This window comes from Schistocerca nitens, chromosome 1 (genome assembly GCF_023898315.1).
Source record: "Schistocerca nitens isolate TAMUIC-IGC-003100 chromosome 1, iqSchNite1.1, whole genome shotgun sequence".
NCBI classification, from domain to species: Eukaryota; Metazoa; Arthropoda; class Insecta; order Orthoptera; family Acrididae; genus Schistocerca; species Schistocerca nitens.
The window spans coordinates 615,231,842-615,248,137 of record NC_064614.1 but is presented as its reverse complement, the minus strand read 5'-3'; the positions used below and the strand labels follow the sequence as shown (position 1 = coordinate 615,248,137).

At 44.6% G+C, this 16,296-nt stretch overlaps 1 pseudogene; it reads left to right on the top strand.

Moving 5' to 3' along the window:
* The first annotated feature begins 1,966 nt into the window (after window positions 1-1,966).
* The window catches only part of LOC126262932 (guanine nucleotide-binding protein G(I)/G(S)/G(T) subunit beta-1-like), a 33,285-nt pseudogene continuing 18,955 nt past the window's right edge, over window positions 1,967-16,296 (top strand).

Below are 16,296 nucleotides of genomic sequence, written 5' to 3'. Positions count from 1 at the left end.
GAAATACAATAAGTTGCTAGAAAGATGAGAGCCATGTACCTCAAAATTATCTTCATAGACGATTAAAAAAAAGTATAATACGTAAGGATCTTGCATGATGGGAGGCTCAAAATAGATGTGCGCAGAAAAACAACCAGTAACAGTGTGATCGTAAATGCTTGGTAATGTCATCCCAGAATGTACAAGCGCCCTTCTTGAAATCAGTGATATGGATATTCAGAATCTTGAAGTAACGTTTGGATGGCCCGCCCCGTTAGCCGTGCGGTCTAACGCACGGCTTTCTGGACTGGGAAGGAGCGCCGGTCCCCAGCACGAATCCGCCCGGCGGACTTGAGTCGAGATCCGGTGAGCCGCCCCGTCTGTGGATGGTTTTTAGGCGGTTTTCCATCTGCCTCGGCGAATGCGGCCTGATTCCCCTTATTCCGCCTCAACTACACTATGTTGACGATTGCTGCGCAAACAAGTTCTCCACAACATAGGGATTTCACTCGTCTGGTGTGAGACGTTCCATGGGTGGGTGGGGGTGTTCCACCGGGGTCCAAACCGCACAATAACCCAGCAAGAGTGGTTGGTTTGGTGTGTGGCGGCGGAGGGGTGAAGTGGACAACGGTAGTCGTCATGGGGTTGTGGACCACTGCGGCTGCGGCGGGGACGGAGCCTCTCCGTCGTTTCTAGACCCCCGGTTAACATACAATACAATACAACGTTTGGATGACGATGAAAGTGACAAAAAATTCCAGGTAATTATAAAGACGGATTGTGCAAATGGATATAGGACTAATAAAACTATGAACATCTATAAGAAAATTGAGCACGAAAGATGTACTCGACTGGGGATACATAAGAATGACAGAAGACACATGGCATTAACATTTAAACGTTAACATCTGAGTGTTGGAAGCTCTCTTCCCCTCGGTAAACAACTGCCTGTGCTGCTCTCAGTATTGGAACCTCGAAAGGATACAGTCTCCTCGCCTCGTCATCGCTATCTCCATCATCACCATCACCAATAGTTATCACTACCAGTCATCGCCTTTGCAGCCAGCTGTTACTCTTGTCGTCAGTTATCTATCACCCTTGATGCCAGTCGTCACCTTTGCTGCCAGTCATTCACACTTGTGCTCATTGCTGTCAGTCATCAACTTCACCAACCAGTCATCACCTTTGTAGTGGACTGACAAGGCAGCCAGTCCACAGAGACGGGTAGCCGAGAGGGCACACGTACACACACGCCGACTGGCGCGAAGTCTGGAACAGGATTCGTAATGAATGTGATAAAGAAAAGAACGTAGCTACTAGAACACTTAACTTTTATATCGTCCTTTGGTATACAGCATTCTTGATGATACAAGTGAGACTATCTTGAGATACATGCAATGGTACAAATGGCGCCTTGCTAGGTCGTAGCCATTAACTGAGCTGAAGGCTATTCTAACTGTCTCTCGGTAAATGAGAGAAAGGCTTCGTCAGTGTAGTCGCTAGCAACGTCGTCGTACAACTGGGGCGAGTGCTAGTCAGTCTCTCGAGACCTGCCTTGTGGTGGCGCTCGGTCTGCGATCCTGACAGTGGCGACACGCGGGTCCGACATGTACTAATGGACCGCGGCCGATTTAAGCTACCACCTAGCAAGTGTGGTGTCTGGCGGTGACACCACAACCTTCGCCACTGTTTCATCGCTTGCCCGTCACTATTCTCGCTAAGGTTCTTTCACGTTCCAGCTTCTGTGGCCTGCCCTCGTAATCTACCAGCTACCAACCCATGACTACAACGTATACACTCATCTATTCGCAACTGTACACCATACCGACCTCCACTTTCTCATTTACCACCTATTCATTATTCCTACTTGTTCCCCCACTTTTCCCAACTTCCTCACTTCTCAAATGGCACCATCCACCTTCCTACTTATACTCACTGTGTCCCAAATCTAACCGGACTCCTACTTTGCAAATAATGTCACTCCAGTATGCACTACTACTCCATCCCCACTGCCACTGCCACTGTCAATGCCACCAACAACACCATAACCATTAGAATTGCTCGATTCAGCAGCATCGCATACCGCTGCTCCAGTGCCATATTGGTCCAGAAGCAGAAACACCAGCCACAACTACTCCACCTACAATCAACCTTCAGCAACTCTATATGCAGCAGCTGCGACTTCACAAGGCATATCTGCATCAGTTTCTCGTCGACCACCTCGAGGTGAGAGAAAAAACCGTACAAAAACCCATCACACCTCCAATAAATGTCCCCACACAACACATCCGCAAAAGAACCCCTGAAATAACCTAGCACAGGCAGTGTACCTATGCCTGAAACACAAAAGCCCCCACAGCAGTCCTATGGAATTTACTCACAACCCATCTTAAACGCCTCCTCTAACATGATATCATGTTCAGATGTCAAATTCCTCAGTCCTAAAGCTTTATCTCTCGAAACATAAAGTACCTTCCAAACCTCAACATATCACAACTCATACCCCACAAAGATGCCATAATAATCAAGTCCTCTACTCCTGACTTCCACAGCCACTGCTGTGTACACTTCCTGCTGTAATATTTAGTCCTCATCCGTCCTCAGCCTCAATTAGCCCAACCATCAGGTCCCAGACAATCCTAATACCATCACTGCCCACCGACTCTCACTGCTGTGATCAAGGAGGTTGATCCCAAGATCACAGTCAAGTAGAAGCCAAATTCCGCTCCTGACTCTCAAATTCGCAAATGCCTCCAAATTTACCACCACTCTGATCCCGCATTCCTCATCCATATCTTCCATATCCCAAGCCCACTCCTTCCATTTCCAAAAACACCCAATCTATTCTGGCGATTTAACTCCTGATTGCAAACATTCACCCACATGCCACAGCTGCACAGCCAACCACCTGTCCCAGAAGTATCCTAATCTTCAGTACCCAGCCTATTGTAACACCTGCTATCAGTCCCACCCACCTAATCCTATAAATGTGTATGTAAACTCCCTTCAACCAAACCTGAAGCGTCCGTTCCAATCTACCGTATCAACACCCTACTTCACCCAAATAACTCCGTTGTACTGCTCCCACTACTGGGGACATCATCTACATCATTACCACCGTCCATCAAAATACCCACCGACTTGAGGGTCTGCATATATTCCACCGACTCACCTTCGTTGCCTGTTCCATGTTACATTTAAGTTTCACTGCCACATACACTTAAAACCATACCCATTTCCTCTTTACCCAACTACACACCCTCGTCTAATACTTTCCCACCTGGCATTCTGCAGCACATACAACGTCAAAGGGCCGGCCGCAGTGACCGAGCGGTTCTAGGCGCTTCAGTATGGAACCGCGCGACCGCTACGGTCACAGGTTCGAATCCTACCTCGGTCACGGATGTGTGTGATGTCCTTAGGTTAGTTAGGTTTAAGTGGCTCTAAGTTCTAGGGTACTGATGACCTCAGATGTTAAGTCCCATAGTGCTCAGAGCCATTTTTAGAGCCACAACGTCAAAGCAAACATCCACAGCATAAACAGCTTAGCTACTAGATCCTTCCCTTAGCACAGTCCTCACAAACTACGTCGAACATCCTTTTCTCCATATCTATAACGACAGTGTCAGCTCCCTAGTCTTATCCTCCGTCCATTCTCTACCATTATCGCTTCCCGCCTACTCATTATTTGGAGCTGGTCATCAAGTACGAAAAGACATCTGCATCACTCTATCAGTTGATAGGGTCCTGATGTATCATACGCAGCGAATTAATCAGAATTGCCAGTATGCCTGATATATGTCGAAGTGTCTGTTACTCAGATACATAGGCAACAGCAAGACAAAGGGTGTGTAATTATCTGGGCATCGTTACGTAAATCTACAATCCAACTCGAAGCTGCGTCTCCAAATCAGTCCCATAAACACTTGACAGCAGTGTAAATTAATATAGTCAGACCCACATGGATTGATTGCATTTGCTCGCCATTGAGTTCTGCCTTCTACTTCCTGCAAATATGACACCGACCGTGCAACAGGCAGACTTACAACATGTGCCGAGCCTGGGGAGAGGTGCATGCAAAACAGGCACGCAAACACACACAACTCAAAGACTAACTGCAGTTATCATTCTCCAGTAAACGCACAGCATAGACTGCTTTACTCAAACCGCGCCGTGCGTGCCGTATTGCAACAGTCGAATAACACGTTCTTCTTCCCATTGTCTATCACGCAACGGCAAGACAAGTGCATCTATCAGTGCTTCCTCTTTGACCGTTCTGCTCTACCTTCTGATGGTCAACGTCTTCTGTCTGTGATGCTCGACGTTCTTTCTGTGGTACACAGCGGCCTCCCACTGCTCCGGACGGCGCTGGTGTGGCGTTGCTGCAGCAATCAAAAGCGTGAACGTTTGCACAAAACTAAGTTATAGATTTTCATTGAACACAAATGCAGACAGTTAGTACCATTGTCAAAATTGTTCAAATGGCTCTGAGCCCTATGGGACTTAACTGCTGAGGTCATCAGTCGCCTAGAACTTAGAACTAATTAAACCTAACTAACCTAAGGACATCACACACATCCATGCCCGAGGCAGTATTGGAACGTGCGAGCGTAGCGGTCGCTCGGTTCCAGACTGCAGCGCCTAGAACCGTACCATTGTCATTCATTTCTGCTCGACACAGGTCAAACATATTAAAATGTCATTGCACGCTGCTAAAATAATCTGTACATAGCATCCTCACTGGACAATGGATACCTTAAAAATATTGCTTGCAATCTACACTCCTGGAAATTGAAATAAGAACACCGTGAATTCATTGACCCAGGAAGGGGAAACTTTATTGACACATTCCTGGGGTCAGATACATCACATGATCACACTGACAGAACCACAGGCACATAGACACAGGCAACAGAGCATGCACAATGTCGGCACTAGTACAGTGTGTATCCACCTTTCGCAGCAATGCAGGCTGCTATTCTCCCATGGAGACGATCGTAGAGATGCTGGATGTAGTCCTGTGGAACGGCGTGCCATGCCATTTCCACCTGGCGCCTCAGTTGGACCAGCGTTCGTGCTGGACGTGCAGACCGCGTGAGACGACGCTTCATCCAGTCCCAAACATGCTCAATGGGGGACAGATCTGGAGATCTTGCTGGCCAGGGTAGTTGACTTACACCTTCTAGAGCACGTTGGGTGGCACGGGATACATGCGGACGTGCATTGTCCTGTTGGAACAGCAAGTTCCCTTGCCGGTCTAGGAATGGTAGAACGATGGGTTCGATGACGGTTTGGATGTACCGTGCACTATTCAGTGTCCCCTCGACGATCACCAGTGGTGTACGGCCAGTGTAGGAGATCGCTCCCCACACCATGATGCCGGGTGTTGGCCCTGTGTGCCTCGGTCGTATGCAGTCCTGATTGTGGCGCTCACCTGCACGGCGCCAAACACGCATACGACCATCATTGGCACCAAGGCAGAAGCGACTCTCATCGCTGAAGACGACACGTCTCCATTCGTCCCTCCATTCACGCCTGTCGCGACACCACTGGAGGCGGGCTGCACGATGTTGGGGCGTGAGCGGAAGACGGCCTAACGGTGTGCGGGACCGTAGCCCAGCTTCATGGAGACGGTTGCGAATGGTCCTCGCCGATACCCCAGGAGCAACAGTGTCCCTAATTTGCTGGGAAGTGGCGGTGCGGTCCCCTACGGCACTGCGTAGGATCCTACGGTCTTGGCGTGCATCCGTGCGTCGCTGCGGTCCGGTCCCAGGTCGACGGGCACGTGCACCTTCCGCCGACCACTGGCGACAACATCGATGTACTGTGGAGACCTCACGCCCCACGTGTTGAGCAATTCGGCGGTACGTCCACCCGGCCTCCCGCATGCCCACTATACGCCCTCGCTCAAAGTCCGTCAACTGCACATACGGTTCACGTCCACGCTGTCGCGGCATGCTACCAGTGTTAAAGACTGCGATGGAGCTCCGTATGCCACGGCAAACTGGCTGACACTGACGGCGGCGGTGCACAAATGCTGCGCAGCTAGCGCCATTCGACGGCCAACACCGCGGTTCCTGGTGTGTCCGCTGTGCCGTGCGTGTGATCATTGCTTGTACAGCCCTCTCGCAGTGTCCGGAGCAAGTATGGTGGGTCTGACACACCGGTGTCAATGTGTTCTTTTTTCCATTTCCAGGAGTGTATATAGTGGTAATCCGTGACTTGAGGATGGTCGCTATATGGAAATTTGTAGCATGGAAATAAATTTTAATTACAGTTGTTTTTTAAAGTTAAAGTCTCCAAGGTGTAGCTGTAGCAAGAAGTCCCCAGTCAGCAAGGAAAATATGACAGGTTTTCTAGCCAGTTGTGGCCTGCAATACAAACGTCTAGAACAATGAATGCACGTAGACTCAAACGACCAATGGAAATTTGTACCAAGGCCGGGATTCGAACCGAGGTCTTCTGTTCACTAGGTAGATGCACGAACCACTGTGCCACCCTGGAAGAGTGGCTTTGCACAACTGCACAGACTACCCTATCCTGTCTCCCTCCACAATCCAAATTCACATCCACTGGTCAGCCTACTTGTTATTCCCCTTAAACTCGAACAGCATTGCAGAGACTCTCCAACTGTATTGGAGTAGCACTTCAGCATCAAACAAAACAGGAGATCCTTCCTGAAACCCAGATGAAGTTATAGTGTTCAGAGACCTATTCAGATCACAGACATCTATGATGTATACACCTGTATTTTCATTTTTCGCTTCAGTCAGCATGTACCCATCATAGATGCCTGAGTCTTGAAAAGGTCTCCGGAACCAAATACTTTCTTTTTATACAAAACAATAAAGAGTTTGTTTTAATGGGAGATGTACATGAAAATCACACACTATTCAAAAGACGCACCAAATCCACACTTTTGAAGATGCAGCAGTGAAATTTTGCTCCATGTTTTACATGAAATTAACACATTTACTGCTAATTTTGATAATTATATATATTTAACTTTTTCAAAACTTTTAGTTTCAATAAATTATCTTTTTTTTCCTCTGAAAATATTCAAGAGATTTTCTCTGTTTAATCTCTTTGAATGTAGAAGCTTCTCTCATGAGGTTTTATTGACTATATCCAATAGGAGAGTTTTTATAATTTTTTAATTATGGTTCCATAATTATAACATAAAATGCATGGAAAATTCCATGCACTTTGCACTGTACTTAAATCCTACTCATAATTTTAAAATTTGCTCTTGAGACGACGTTTGTTGGGTTTACAGAAATAAAAGCACAAAATTTCATAATTATAGCCTTCACAGATTCTGAGAAAATGGTACATAAACTTTCAAAAAAATAATTTCAGGAAATGCAATTTAATGTTCAAGCTAACAATTTTTTATATGTCAGCTCTTCAGAAGGCGCCAGAATGGTACCCGGTGTCCTCTTTCCCTTCAAGGTTTCTCTTCTGGTTTCTAGTTTTCTGCCTTCTTTCCGTTACCAGGTCTTCAGCTGACTTTTCAGCTGCAGTCAGGCGCTGTAAATCTATTTTTCAGTAGACGTCTTTAAGGATAATTCCTATCTTAAATCCCGTTCCTTCTAAGACCTTATTTCTCTCTGATTTTGCATTATTAAGTAGAACGACTGCATCATAAGTTGCAATTCTGACAACTGTTGCATATCAAAATTTGGGTTTAGAGCATTGTTTCCATATGAGTAAATTTAGAGACTCATTTGGCTTCTGAGTTTTGCCATGAACACACTTTCTTAGAAGTTGAGGATTGGGCATAAACCAGTAATTGGGCTTGTAAACATCCAGGAGCCCGTACTGAAGTGTTGCTTCATTAAGTGGGCATGGCAGGAAGGTTGTGTCATGTATTTAATTATTTTTCAGACTCTTAGAATGGGATTTCATCAGTGAAACATTGGGAAGTTATTGTCCGTTAGTTCTTATAACAAATAAAAAATAAATTGGAAACTGACGTTTCGGTCAATGTCATGAATGTCCCTGTGAAGCTGGCTCTTTTAGAATCTTGAAAGACGCTGAAGTGATTGTTTTGCTCGGACTTTTTCGACTGGGCAGCTGATATGAAATAAATCAGCATTCACCTCTCACTCTCCACATCCCGCGCGTCGACTTCCCATCTGCGCCCGTGCACACGTGTGGCAGTTTCACTGGTAAACTAGCCAAGACTTTCAAAAGAATGGCTAACTGAGTTTGGAACACTTGAAGCCGGGGAAATCCATATTCAGGTGACTTTATTCGTTAATGAGATATTGCGGTAATGTACAGGTTATCTTTAGGCTTAAAGTGTCTTAACAGATTCGAGAACTCGTAGCGCGTGTAACTGACCACTGTTAACATTTCCCTGGAGCTGATTTTTATTTCAGCTGGAGCCACGGTCTTGGTAAATCTTTTGAATGATACTACCGCCATTTGACTGCAATAATTTTTATTTTATTGTTGTACGATCCAGATTTCAGCCTTACGCCATTTTCAAGTAAATGTAAATAGGTTTTTGTACTTGAAAATGACAAAGTCCGAAACCTGAATCGTATAGCAATAAAATAAAAATTATTACATTCTTATTTTGAAGTATATATAAATAAATTTTTGTACCTGAAAATGGCCTAAGGCCGAAATCTGAATCTTATAACAATAAAATGAAAGTTATTACAGTTAAATGGTGGCAGATTCATTCAAAAAAATATCTCTGGAGATTTGAAAATCAAATAAGCAAAAACTTTTTTGAATACGAAAGTATTTTTAATAAATATCTTTTGTTGTAATAATTAAACTAATACTGTTTGGAAACAATTGTAAAAATATATCAACGTCCTATTGCAACGTCATGACTGATGTCGTTTTTGTGCGTATATTGTACGTAGCTTCATTAGTATGAAGTGTAGGCACAAGCAAACTAGTCACAATAATTTCATATGAAACTTTTATTTTAAGGCTTGTTATTTATGAATGTATTATATTTTAACGAAAGAAAAGTAAAATTTGCTAAGTCCTTACAGTCCTTTTATCTCACCTTTGCCTAACAAACATGCTTACATTTACAATATGCTGTTTTTTTTTAAAAACTACTCATTTCTGCACGGTGTAATGGTACTTGAATTACGTAACCATTACGGCAGCTCACCTGAACCTCGAGATACCAGTAATATTATACTGCGTTTCCGTAAAGTAGTTAACATATTTCTGAGACAACATTCAGATTTGATTTCATAAATGTAGAGGTGTTTTGATACATCGATACGTTTATATTGCAATGATATTATTCTTATGTGTATTCTTTCTTTTGTCACTATGATCTTTGACGTACTTGTAACTCTGATTTTTGGGCGCGTAAGCGATTATTAGTTAGTTGTTAGAGAGTCGGACCTTGAAAAAGTCTAGTCTTGGACGTCATGTGGGAAAGAGGTATATTGTAGTAAGCTTATAAAATGTGAACTTTAACAGTGAGGAAGATGTTTTCTAGTATGTTTTGTATTGTGAAGTGATGTTTTGTGTGTTACGTGCCATTGCAACAAAAACAATAAAAAAGAAGTGTAACTTAAATTCGGAGTGCTGATTATTTTTTACGTCACCATTGTGCTAACTTTGAAAGGTTTAATCTTCAAGAATGGTTTGTGAAGTGCATCTACAAAACTTTTGAATATCGCAGAATAAAACCTAGGCCTCTTTGCATCCGAGCTTGGAATCATTACCACCTAGATTTTCGACGATTGAGCGATGATTATACAACGAGACCAGCGTGGGAAACACGAAAAGACGAGTGCCTAGTTTATTCATTATTACATGAAATGACTTTATTAACTGTGCTCTAATGACACCTGCCACTTAATAACTTTGTTGTTGCCCGAAAATGCAGTATTTAGCAACGTGAGCAACACCACAATCATTATTAAATTTTGACCTTTGTTGTGGTAGGATTGTTAGAGCGGTATATATATACATTAAATTAGTTGGTTATCATAAACTTTTTCCCGATAGCGCCCGCACCACACGTTCAGGTTAGGTGTCTGTTAACCCTAAACACAGCGCTAGTAGCATGAAACACAGCTTAGAACTTACTGACACAAATAGCTAGACGTATCTTGCAGTTCACAATGTAATTATACGGGATCTCTTTCGACCCAACGTTTCAGGCATGCCTCTCTCTCCCCACCCCCTCCCTGTCTCCCTTGACCCAGCCCTTTACTACACTCTTCACGCTCACTGCTTACTAGTAAAATTCTTGGTGACAGCTGCACCGGATGGCAGTCGGCGGGTCAACGAACCGTAACTATGCACTGCTACAGCTGCACAGATTCCTGCAGAGACGCTCAATTAATTAAACAGGACGCGACGAGTAGTGTAAAGTGTCGCTAACCCCAAATTCGTGAGGAACGCTGCGAGCCGCGCCGCTCGCCAGTTGACTATCAAATTTAATATCAAGTTGGGAATTCTCGCGATCGGAACGCGCCAGCCCTGAGCCCTTGCCTGCTCTCCCCTTCCTCCGCCGCCCTCACAGCGTCTCCGGCGCGCCCTCCGCTGGACCCAGCATCCTCCTCCGTCCTCCTCCGCGCCTCCCTTAATTTCAACAAAACGAGCAAAAGGCAATTTCCCTGCGTCGCTTCTCTGTCCCCTCCCGACACCGTCTAACTGGACTGAGAATCTATAATGAATCTGGTTCCAATCGGCGGGGCACATCGTCCGCAGCTAGGGACCTGATCCCGCATCAATCGCCCTCCTCTTCCTTCCCTTACCGGACGAGGTGGATCCTGGCTGGAGGAGGGCTGGGGGGGGGGTTGGATGGGGGTGTGGGGAGTGGTGGTGGGGAGGCGGAGGAGGGGGGGGGGCACGATGAGTGGCGGCCAGTGCCCTGGAAACGCAGACAAGATACGCCAACAGACTCGATCGCGGTTGATTGATCGGCTTACTCAGCCCGTCGATCTAAGGAACTGCATACTCACTCCGCTGTCAGTCGAGAGTTCCACATCGATGGAGCTGCCGGGAAAAAGGAGTTTTCCGGCACCTTCACTCTCGTTGCCTTATCGAAAGAGTACAGTGAGGTCTGTTAAATACGGCGTACGCAGTTTTCTCAGAATCAGAAAAATAACAATATGAGTCATAGAAATCGTAATCAGTTTCATGGGAATTCAATGCTTACTTGTTTTACAGTGAACACATGGTGTGTCGTGGGGCGATCACTCTGTTTTTAAAATAATTGAAAAGCCACGATCGCTTCAATCGTTTATTAGATGACCGGTTTCAGCACTCTGAAGGTGCCATCATCAGATCTGTGAAGGTATAACGTAACAGGTTTGAGGGAGGGCTTACATGAGTTAACTATATGTACAGGAAATGTATGCGCAAATGTGGGCTTTGCATGGGTTTGTGACAAGCAGTTATAGTAGTAAAGTTGTGTTTTAGTAGTAATGAGTGGTTATACCGTGGGACTGTGTATGCGCTGCTTGGACAGCGGTATCTGGTGGCCAGTTGTGAACCGCTACAATCACAGCAGGTAAGCCTGCGCAGAATAGGGCAGTGATAATGCCGACCGGTGTTAGGCGAGCAGTGGTAGTTTTATCTGATGACATCAGTTTTATATTTTATGGAAAGAACGACCATGAGAGCAGTTTTTTTATTATTTTTATTGGTTGTGACAATGATTTTATCAGATGGTCTGCCTCATATGCCATGATGTCCATATGGTTTTATAAATGTTAACCCACGTTTCAGGTATGTGGTTCTGTAATAATTGTAATGTATATAGTTAACTCATGTAAGCCCTCCCTCAAATCTGTTATGTTATACCTTCACAGATCTGATGATGGTAGCTTCAGAGTGCTGAAACCGGTCATCTAATAAACGATTGAAGCGGTCGTGGCTTTTCAATTATTTTACTTGTTTTATTTTACCCAGCCAGTTACCACGTATTTCCATAAATTGTATACTACCCTTTATTCCAATGTCGTAAAAACCATTCTCCTGTTCTCTCAAAAGTTCTACTCCCCTTTCCCACGACTGTACCACACCGAGAATTCCTTCAACTTTGGAGACAACTGTAACTCGATACGCTGTTTGGGCTGTACGGCTGGCTCATAAAATCGTCCATATCGGATTCCTAGAATCCTTGTGTCTCAGGCGATGAGTGCGAACAGAAATGAACAAACTGTTGCCAAGAGCCATTACAGAAATCGACAGGCATTATGTAACTACGAAGCTTTCAAAGCCTAGCAGAGGGAAGCCGCACCCTAAAGTATTTCTGGTCTACTGAGTTTTGCGAATAAAGACAATTTTGTGGCTGAAAATAGGTGTAATACGAATTGTATGATTCCTTGACACAAGACATCTTTATATGTAAATTGAAGATGGAGAGGGGGAGAAAGGAAATGAAAGGGAGGGGGTGGTTGCTGTCAGCTGCATCAGGACGTTCTACATCTACACCTACATCCATACTCTGCAAGCCACCTGATGGTGTGTGGCGGAGGGTACCTTGTGTACCTCTATCGGATCTCCCTCCTATTCCAATGTCGTATTGTTCTTGGAAAGAAGGATTGTCGGTACGCCTCTGTGTGGGCTCTAGTCTCTCTGATTTTATCCTCAAGGTCTCTTCGCCAGATATACGTAGGAGGGAGCAATATACTGCTTGACTCCTCGGTCAAGGTATGTTCTCGAAACTTCAACAAAAGCCCATACCGAGCTACTGAGCGTCTCTCCTGCAGAGTCTTCCACTGGAATTTATCTATCATCTCCGTAATGCTTTCGCGATTACTAAGTGATCCTGTAACGAGGCGCGCTGCTCTCCGTTGGATCTTCTCTATCTCTTCTATCAACCCTATGTGGTACGGATCCCACACTGGTGAGCAATATTCAAGCAGTGGGCGAACAAGTGTACTGTAACCTACTTCCTTTGCTTTCGGATTGCATTTCCTCAGGATTCTTCCAATGAATCTCAGTCTGGCATCTGCTTTACCGACGATCAGCTTTATATGATCATTCCGTTTTAAATGACTCCTAATGCCTAATCCCAGATAATTTATGGAATTAACTGCTTCCAGTTGCTGACCTGCTACATTGTAGCTAAATGATAAGGGATCTTTCTTTCTATGTATTCGCAGTACATTACACTTGTCTACATTGAGATTCAATTACCATTCACTGCACCATGCGTCAATTCGCTGCAGATCCTCCTGCATTTCAGTACAATCTTCCATTGTTACAACCTCTCGATATACCACAGCATCATCCGCAAAAAGCCTCAGTGAACTTCCGATGTTATCCACAAGGTCATTTATGTATATTGTGAATAGCAACGGTCCTACAACACTCCCCTGCGGCACACCTGAAATCACTCTTACTTGGGAAGACTTCTCTCCATTGAGAATGACATGCTGCGTTCTGTTATCTAGGAACTCTTCAATCCAATCACACAATTGGTCTGATAGTCCATATGCTCTTACTTTGTTCATTAAACGACTGTGGGGAATTGTATCGAACGCCTTGCGGAAGTCAAAAAACACGGCATCTACCTGGGAACCCGTGTCTATGGCCCTCTGAGTCTCGTGGACGTTATGCGGTATCAGCGGCGACGAGTGAACGGATCGGGATCTCCTGCTTAGTGGACAGGTGCATCAGCCACTGCACCATTCGGGACACAGAGTAATCGCAACTGCGTGGACTATTTCGGCACCCTTCACGGACGATCTACATTCCCATGGAGCGCCACCTATCCATAGTCCCAGTCCATTTCCTCCTTGTCCGGTCTCTGAGATTCCCACAGAAGGTCGGACGTATTTGCGCATCCGCTCAGAAGAAGGTGGATCCGTTGCCCAGCTAGGCCAGTCAGTTATATGACTGCATGGTGTCTGTACTTTCGGAGATGTCCCAAAAAACGGACACTACGCATTCATACGCAAGAGGTCTTATCAGAGACAATTTACATTAATTGTGTCTGGTGTGTTCTCCACAAGTATGCATGCTCTACATAGTTTGCAAGCCGGCCGGTGTGGCCAAGCGGTTCTAGGCGCTACAGTCTGGAACCACGCGACCGCTACGGTCGCAGGTTCGAATCCTGCCTCGGGCATGGATGTGTGTGATGTCCTTAGGTTAGTTAGGTTTAAGTAGTTCTAAGGGACTGATGACCGAAGAAGTTAAGCCCCATAGTAAAAAATAAATAAAAATATATATAGTTTGCAACAGGAAGAGTGCTAATAGAGATACGGGGAAGGCTGCATGTGCTACAAGCCTATTTCAGGCAACGGCCAAAATACAATCCATTGCACGAAAACAATGTATATACGACAAACATTAAGGGGCCATCTCGTTAAGATTATGTGATGCACAGGGAACCAGACACAAAGAAGTTAGCGCAGGCATTACACGATGACAAGTTAATGGTTTGGGATAGTTACACAACAAACACGTTGCCGCCATTCCTTTGCGTATGGGTTGGATTAAGACTTAAGCCTACGCTCGCTCCATGAGTTACATGGCCTGAACAATATTTGATAGATCTACAGTCTCAGAATGTGAGACGGAAATGTGTGTATAAGTAGAAAATTACCAGGACATTCCGGTTAAGCACATTGTCACCAGTGCTAAACACATCCCATTAGCGTTATGGGATATCGAAACAAGACCGCAGTGTATATCATTTATTGGACACATGTATGATTTGATGTCTCTCTTTCTTCGGATATGCGTACATTTGCATCTGTAGCTTGTGGTGCTTCAGCAAAGTCGTGATCATCAGAAAATTGTAAGTAACCTTTCTTGGCCACGAGTATCACATCAGTGCTGTAACTTCCTTTCCAAACCGCGATACCTTTGGAACAGACAGTGATGATATGATGTGGCATAACGTCTTCTCGACAATCGACCACATCAAAAATCAGCGATTTATTCTCATGACCAGTAACCTCAGCCCCCCCCCCCTCCCCCGCCCTCCATCTCCGACATTCGTTACAGAATCGAACTCCCATGTATAAAACAGTTTCGTCAGTTTTTGAGGCTATAAGCGAGAATATATTTGAAATTATGTTTCAAGTTTGTTGTAAGCCGCTTGATGCTCTTAGTATCAAACAGTTTATGGGTATAGTCTGGGTAATTTGTGTTCCAATTTGCGCTCCGATCACGAGTCTCATGTTTATCACATCCTGTCGCCTAAACTTGGGATCATATAAGTGATACAGTCTTGCTAGTACATTCAATGTTGTACATTGGTACTGTCTGCAAACTGCATTACAAATAGAATTACTAGAAAAGAAGTGATAAAATAAAACGTCAGGCCAGATGCTGAAGTTTTACTAGATGGACACCGAAAATGTAATAAGCGACAAACTTTTTTCTTTCATCATTTTGTGGGGGTGTCAGCGTCAAAAAGTTTCGAAAAGTTTGAAATTATATCTTAAGTTTGTTAGTAGTCGCTAATGTATGAAAATAATGTGGGTAATTCGCGCGCCTTCAGGCTATGCTGCCTCAACAGATATACAAAACTTCTAACTTTAATACTTTAACGTAAGATTATACCTCTTAATTGGTAGATTATAATATTATTTTAGGTTTTTAAACTGGATTAATAATTATGTGAAGTACTGACAATCAACTTTTTTCCCTTGAGAGCTGTTAGATACGTAACCTGCAACTGTGATCACGTGACCGGCTGACTATGTGACCGATTGAACCGTTCGGTAGTACATTGTTCACTGAAGAGCCAGAACACAAGGATCAACAGCTTAATAGCGCATTAGTGCACATTTGGAACGCTATAGAACAGCGATTCTGAGTGGCATGTATTCGAGAAGTCGTTGGTAGGTTTCCGGAGGTGTGTGACAAGATGTCTACTCCCATGAAATGCACTTCAGGTACATCACGGGTCGATCTTTTGGGGTCTCAGGTGTGATCCATCTGGGTCAGATTAAGAGAATTTGGTGGCCATGACATCATCGTGTCTCACTGTCACGCTCCACCAACTACTGTAGTACGATTCGGACTTTGTAGAACAGACAGTTATCTAGCTGGAAGATGCCATCGCTATCGGGGAAGAAACCAAACATGAAGGGGTGCAATTAGTCCACCACAATGTTCATGCAGTTCACAGTTGTCATCGTGAGTTCGATTACTTCCATAGATCCCTTGGGAGTAGAAGTGATCGTACTCCATAAGATAATACTGCTCCCACCAGCCTGCGTCCATGCCACGGTACATGTTTCGAGCATCTCTTCGGCTGGATGTCGCTGAGTCTGGGCACAACCATAAACCTCTTGGACCAAGATACGTCTTTCATCCGACTTAACGACGTGACTCCATTCATCCACGATGCATTCT